A 7294-nucleotide genomic window follows, 5' to 3' on the forward strand; every position below is an offset into this window, starting at 1 on the left:
ACACTAAAAAGTGACTGTATGGAAACAAATGGCTGAGATTTGAAGTGGTTTCTAACACTTTGGGTGGGTGACAAATTCCCTTCAGGATCTGATGAAAACTATTTACCTGTTTTCAGATCCAAAGGTGTTACTGGAATTCAATTATTGCAAATGTTAAATTTAACACACAATTTTGGGGAGTAGGTGCTTGAAGTGCATCCACAGGTGAGTCTTAGTAACTATTTTTCAGTTTCTCACACACATTCACATGCTAACAAGCACACATTCATACTCATAGATTAGGCTTAGAAGTCTGTAGTGAAAGTTACATTACATTCTTTCGATGTCTGATTTGTATATAAAGATCAGTATTTCATCAAGTATCAGTGAATCATGGGAGCCATTGTTAATGTGAAGATAGCCAGTTTAATTTTTATATTGTCATTTTTTAAAATTTAGAAATTTGGATATTATAGCTGACTGCCTCTCATCTAAATTTAATCTTTTTTCTTAGTTTTTCTTCTATACTGTGCATTTCTTGTTTTTTAATGAAAAGTTGTTTATGCAATATTTTAACATCAAAATATGAGTGTTTAAAAGATTTGCAGTCTATTCTTTATTTTCACATTTAATTTGTCAAGTAAGTGGTTCATCTGTTTTCTGACTTCCCAAATATAAGTAGGAATTGCTTATTACTCTTGAGAACAACAAATAATAAAATATCAAAAAATATAACCTTGCCACGATTATTTCTGGCTATAAAACCAGCTCATATACCATTTTAGCTCCTAGCAGAAAACTGTAATGTGACAAAAAGACTTGAAAGTATAAGGCCTATGACATTTAATACTATATAGTGTTCGGGAAAATAGTCATGTTCCTGCAGTACATTTTGATGTGAATGTTGACAGATTCCTATAAAATTCAGGGAATTTTTGTTTAATGAAAAACATAATTACAGGAATTTATTGTGTGGTTGAATGGAGTTTTGAGGTGGCACAGCTCTACTCTGTAGCCAACTTTAGGGTCTTTGCATTTAATTTAAAGTTGCTAAGATGAAGTGGAATTATAATTAAATATGCAATTAGTGTATACATGTAAAGATTTCACTGGGTACAGAAAAAGTAGCAAAGCTGAAGGAAATTTCATGTATACTTCAATAATATGGATTATTTTCTGAACCGGATAAGTGTATTAAATAATTGCTGAAACCTTCTCTTTACTTATGTGACTGACATAAAGTTCAGATTTAATTTCAAATTCAAGATTGCCTTCAGCTTTTACTGTGTGTCCTTGGTTCTTTCACTTGAAACAGAATCAATCCAGTTAGTTCCTAGAAATAGAAAAATAAATTTCTGCAAATATTTTGCCAATAGATATTGAAAAACTTGCCACAGAATACACCTTTGTGCATACGAAGCTGTGGAATATGCATAATAAGATTAAATGCCATGACTCTGTCTTGGTTCATGGCCAGGAAGGTTTAGTTACTTAGGCAGTAAAATGGCATCTTTATAAAGCAATCTTACTTTGAAGGACATCTCAAATTATGAACTCCAAAGGGCACTGTTACAGTGAATTTCTAGTGTTCCTTGAATAAAGGCAATATATTTAGCTTGCAGAGGTTATTGGAATTCAATTATTGCACTAAGTATTCAGATATGAGTCTAATATACGCGGAGTAGTTGTCTGGAAGCTGTTGGACTAAAGTCACTGTCAGACCCCTTCACATAAAAGGATGAATCACGGGACATTTTGCTATTCAAGAGCGCTGAAAGGAAGATGTCTCCATTTCCCCTTAAATCCTTCAATTTCAAATTTTTCTGGCTGCAGGTGGATTTTATGTAACTTATTGAGGTCATCACACCAATTGCTTGTGCTTTAGGACAAGAGCAGACCATGAAGAGCGGCCTTGTTGTTATGCTTCACAGATCAGTTTGTACTGGATTTCAAAAAATAATGTCAAGTATTGGATGTTCTCAAGTGGTGTGACTCTGCCTTTCTTGAAAGTTGGCTATGGAAGAGTAACTTTGTACATGCCAGTCGTATCTAAGCAGAATAAAGGAGATAGGGAATCTTCATGCCTCAATATGTTATCTCTAAATCCAATCCATTATAAATCAATTCCATTTGATAAAATAAGTACTGTCCAGAGAGATATAATCCAAGGATAGTGTTAAGTCATTTGTGTTATAAAATATGAATTAATTAGATAGTTTCCTTATGGAATTTAAGAGTTATGAAGAGGGGAAGAGAGAACACAGCATCATAAATCTGGAGAAAAAAAAAAGAATTTCCTGGAGAAATGTCAGGGCTGAAGGAGGGACTTACAGGCCAAGAATAAAGTTTATCCAGGTGACAGCACGGTGTAGAGTCAGTCTATCATTCGTATTTTTCATGTAATTTTCAAGTCACAATTGAGGACCACTGTGGTTATAGCAATCCTGCATGCTGAAGCCTCATATTATGCTCTATCTTATAGTTTCCTGCCCAAAGCAAAAAGTTAAAAATAAAACAAAGTTTGGGAACAAATTAGCTGACCCTGGTCAATTTGCTGATCTGTTCCTCTGTGAGTAATAGCTAATTTTCTGGTCCATGATGTTGGGAACATGGTCTTAATTGCTGCTGTATTCTCAACATATAGAACAATGTCCGTTAAAAAATAGAGAGTTAAAAATATTTTATGAATGATGATGAGGTAAGCCCATAGTAAATAAACTAGGACATTTTAAAATGTCTGCCTATGCAAAAAACTAATTCATATGGAGTCAAGTATTAAAAGCCATACAAAAGAAGTGGATGTAAATCTTCAATCCATCACTTAACTGCATAATCATATGCAAGTTTTTTAACTTCTCTGAGTCTCAGTTTCTTAATTTATATAATGGGACTAATGATAATTCCTATTTTACAGGATTGTTTTATGAATTAGAGAGAATGTCTGTGAAGTGTGGTGTAAGAGGGCACTCAGCATGTGATAACGATAATTATTATGTGTGCTTTCATCTTAGCAAATCTCTGTACAGAGTGTTTTAGTAATAGCAGCCAACCCTGCATATGGAATACAAGTAATTAAACATGTATATGTTACTAAACTTACAAGCTCTTTACTTTAGAAGTACAAGCCTCTGAAAGACTACTTATACTTTTATTTTCTATCAGTAGTTCTCAGGAAATTGACTGTTCTGGTTTACATATAAGGCTTTAAAAATGCATTTTCCCCCAGCCCAGAAGAAAATATTCCAAGTCATAAGCAGCCATGAAAGTATTTTTTTAAGATACCTTAGATTTATTCAGCTTCTTCCTTCTAAGCTGCTCAGTCTACATCATGGATCTCATCTCCTTTATTCTTCTAACGTTTTAATGATACATTCTGATTTTTCTTGATTTATGAATCTGTAATTTTTTCCTATTTACTTTCTCATTTTAAATTTATTTTTCTTATTCTTTTTTTTCAGTTGAATATCAGTAGAAGTTTTTTCTTGATTTGTTGTTACAATTTAAAAGTGTGGATGTTTTTAAGCACATTGTAGGCTACTTGATAGTGAATACAATGCATGTCTACTTAGAAATAACCTATGCAACCTTTCTGAGAAATAGCACAATAGAGAAGAAAGTCTGGATTTATGGGGTGAAAAACAACTGAAGAGTGTTTTAAAATTTTTGTTCTACTGTTTGCCCAATTGTTAATGCTAAATCCAAAAAAGACATGGGTAGTAGATAGAGTTTTGTAGTTATGTGCAAGGCAGAGAATTCCCACAACAAAAACACACGCTGCTCCCCAAGTAGATAGTCAATCACACGGTGTTTTTTTTTGCAAACTGTTTCAGTGACCTTGGCTTTATTCTTAAAAGTTATATGCTTCTGATAGTACTTGAAAACTAACAAACAAATATCCAGAAAGAAAATTTAAAATACCAAAATAAATTTCCCCCAAGTAAAATTTTTTTATCGCATAGACAGATAAAGGAGAAGAAAACTCTCCTTTAATTTTTTTAATCCATCTTTGTTCCTGAATGCTTTCTTCTTTCTCATACTGTAGCTCTATTTAATACTAATGTATGGGTTGCAATGTCCAATTCTTTATTAATATATTTGAGAAAAACAAATGTTAACATGTCATATAGACAAACTTTCATAATAGCCGTGACGTGGTAGAAATTATCTAAACCATTTCCTGTTTGTTCAATTATGAGAAATGGTAAGTAAGTAATGTCAATTATTATATGACATTGTATCTATCATTATGTTGTACTATATGTCAGTGATGCCCACAGGAACTATCAAAATATTTAGAATATTTTGGCCACATATGTCTGTTTTAAAAATATTTGTTTTCTCTGAATATGTAGCCTTCCCTTGGCTAATCTTCACCCTTCCCATCAGTTTATTAACTATCACTGCTGTTTTCTATTTTCTTTATTGTTTCAAAATGTTGATCACTACTTCAATTTTATGTTTATTATTGTATTTATTTCTTTTTTCCAGCTTTATTTTTTGCCAAATAAAAATTATAAATATTTAAGGTATACAATGTTGATTATTAAATACATGCATATATTGTGAAATGATTACCACGATCAAGCTTATTGACTTATCTGTTACCTCACATAGTTACCTTTTTTGTCTGGTGAGAATACTTCAGATAGTAGATATACTCTTAATAAATTTTATTTATACAATTATCATAGATATTGTTAACTGTAGTAACCATGCTGTATGTTAGATCTCCTGAAATTATTCATTTTGTAACTGAAAGTTTGTACCCTTTGACCAATATCCCCCCATTTGTTCTACCCCCCAGCCCCTGGTAACCATCATTTTACTCTGTTTCTATGATTTTGACTTTTTCAAGTTTCATGCATAAGTGATATACAATATTTGTCTTTCTGTGTCTGGCTTCTTTGTTAAACAAAATGTCCTCTAGGTCATCTATGTTGTCACTAATGAAGGAATTTCCCTTTTGTTGAAGGCTGAATAATATTCCATCATATATATGTCACCTTTTCTTTATTCATTTGTTTATGTCTAGGAATTTATGTTATTTCTAGATCTTGGCTGTTACGAATCACACTACAATGAACACGAGAGTACAGCTATCTCTTCAAGATACTGATTTCATTTCCTTTGGCTGTATACCCAGAAGTGGGATTGCTGGATCATACGGAAGTGTATTTTTAATTTTTTCAGGAACCTCCATACTGTTTTCTATAATGGTGGTACTAATTTACTTTCCCACCAACAGTGTACAAAGTTTACTTTTTCAATACATTTACAAAAACACTCTTCTTATTTTTCATCTTTCTGATAATAGCCATTCTAATAGATGGGAGATGATATCTCATTGTGGCTTGATTTGCATTTACCTGATGATAAGTAATACTTAGAATGTTTTCATACACTTGTTGCCTTTATATGTATTCATTGAAAAAATTTCTATTACAGTCCTTTGCCCACTTTTTATTGGGAGTGTTGAGTATTCTGAATTTTAATATATACCAACCTTTACTCGTGAGTTTTATACTTTCCTCTGTTATTATATTACTAATTAGCATCCTTCATTTTAAGTTGAAGAACAGTCTAGCATTTTTTCCAAGGCAGATCTAGTTTTGATGAACTCATTCAAATTTAGTTTATCTATGTAAGTTTTTATCCATCTTTATTTCTGAAGGACAGTTTGTCTGATAAAGCATCCTTCAGAGGAAGTTTTTATTTTTTCTTTCAGCATTTTCAATATATATTTCCACACTCTCCTGACCTGCAAGGTTTCTGTTATTCATCTGCTGATAATTTTACGGCATGTTTCTTATATGTGACAAGTCTTTTTTTCTCTTGCTGCTTTTAAAATTCTCTTGTCTTTGATTTTTGACAATTTCATTATAAAGTGTCTTGGTGAAGTTCTCTTTGGGTTGAAACTGTTTGGGAACTTTCAAAAAATGTTTCTTTCTTTTAGGTTCAGCAATATCTGTGTGGGATTGTTATAATATAGGTAAACTAGTGTCATGGGGTTTGTTGTACAGATTAGATTGTCATCCAGGTACTAAGCCTAGTACCAAATAGTTATTTTTTCTCGTCCTCTCCCTCACCCCACCCTCTACCCACAAGTAGACCCCCGTGTCTGTTGTTCCTCTCCCAGAATCCATGTGTTCTCATCAGTTAGCTCCCACTTGTAAGTGAGAACATATGGTATTTGTTTTTTTCTCTTTGTCTGTTTTCAGATTTTTTTGCTCCAGTGGCAAACTAGAACTTCTCCACCTGACTCCCACACTTCCACAAAGGTACTGTCATCCATGGGTGGTTATCAGAATTTGTTCACTGTGGGGAGATGAGAGTAGAAGACTCTTATTCTGCCACCTTGCTGATGTCACACCTACTTCAGTTCCCTGCTATTAGTTTTCACTGGCTGGTCTATAGGAATTTCTCACTCCCTGGTGATTTGCTGAATCTTTTATTTTGTGGGATGGGAAGTCAGCTTTGCTTGTTAGAACTGACTGTAAAATAGCAGTGAGTAGAGTCAGAGTAAGAACTGCATGAGGAGGGAAGAGGAAAGAAAAGCCTTCCATGCTTTGAATCTAGAAGTATTTAACAGCTCCTTATAAATTTATTTATTTATTTATTTATTTTAGATTCAGGAAGTACATGTGCAGGTTCGTTCCATAAGTATATTGTATAATGCTGAGGTTTGTGCTTCTAATGAACCCGTCACCCAAATAGGAACATAGTACCGAAAAGGTAGTTTTTCAACCCTTGCCTCTCTCCCATCCTCTTCACTTTTGGAGTCCCCAGTGTCTATTATTTACATCTTTATGTCCATGTGTACACATTTTTTAACTTCCACTTATAAGTAAGAGCATGTAATATTTGATTGCCTGTTTCTGAGTTATTTCACTTAGGATAATGATCTCTAGCTCCATCCATGTTACTGCAAAAGGCATGATTTTGTTTTTTTCTATGGCTGCATTTTATTTCACGGTGTATATGTACCACTTTTTTTTAATCCAGCCCACTGTTGATGGACCCTTAGGTTGATTCTGTGCCTTTGCTAATGTGAATAGTGCTATGATAAACATATTGAGTGCTAGGTGTCTTTTTGATAAAACAATTTCTTTTCCTTTGGGCAAATAGCCAATGGTGGTATTGCTGGGTCAAATGGTAGTTAGTTCTATTTTTAATTCTTTGAGAAATTTTCTACTGTTTTCCACAGAAGTTGAACTAATTTACATTGCCACCAGCAGTTTATAAGCATTCCCTTTTCTCTACATCCTCACCAACGTAATAGCTGCCTTTTTAAATGCAAAAAAAATTCTGACTATAA

At 33.2% G+C, this 7294-nt stretch overlaps 1 long non-coding RNA gene across 2 annotated transcripts in view; it reads left to right on the forward strand.

Annotated features, from left to right (window-relative positions):
- Window positions 1-7294, forward strand: part of LOC134807676 (uncharacterized) — an 841508-nt gene that overhangs the window by 638141 nt on the left and 196073 nt on the right. The gene's annotated exons all lie outside the window — the stretch shown is intronic.

This window comes from Pan troglodytes, chromosome 11, assembly GCF_028858775.2.
Source record: "Pan troglodytes isolate AG18354 chromosome 11, NHGRI_mPanTro3-v2.0_pri, whole genome shotgun sequence".
Classification (NCBI taxonomy): domain Eukaryota; kingdom Metazoa; phylum Chordata; class Mammalia; order Primates; family Hominidae; genus Pan; species Pan troglodytes.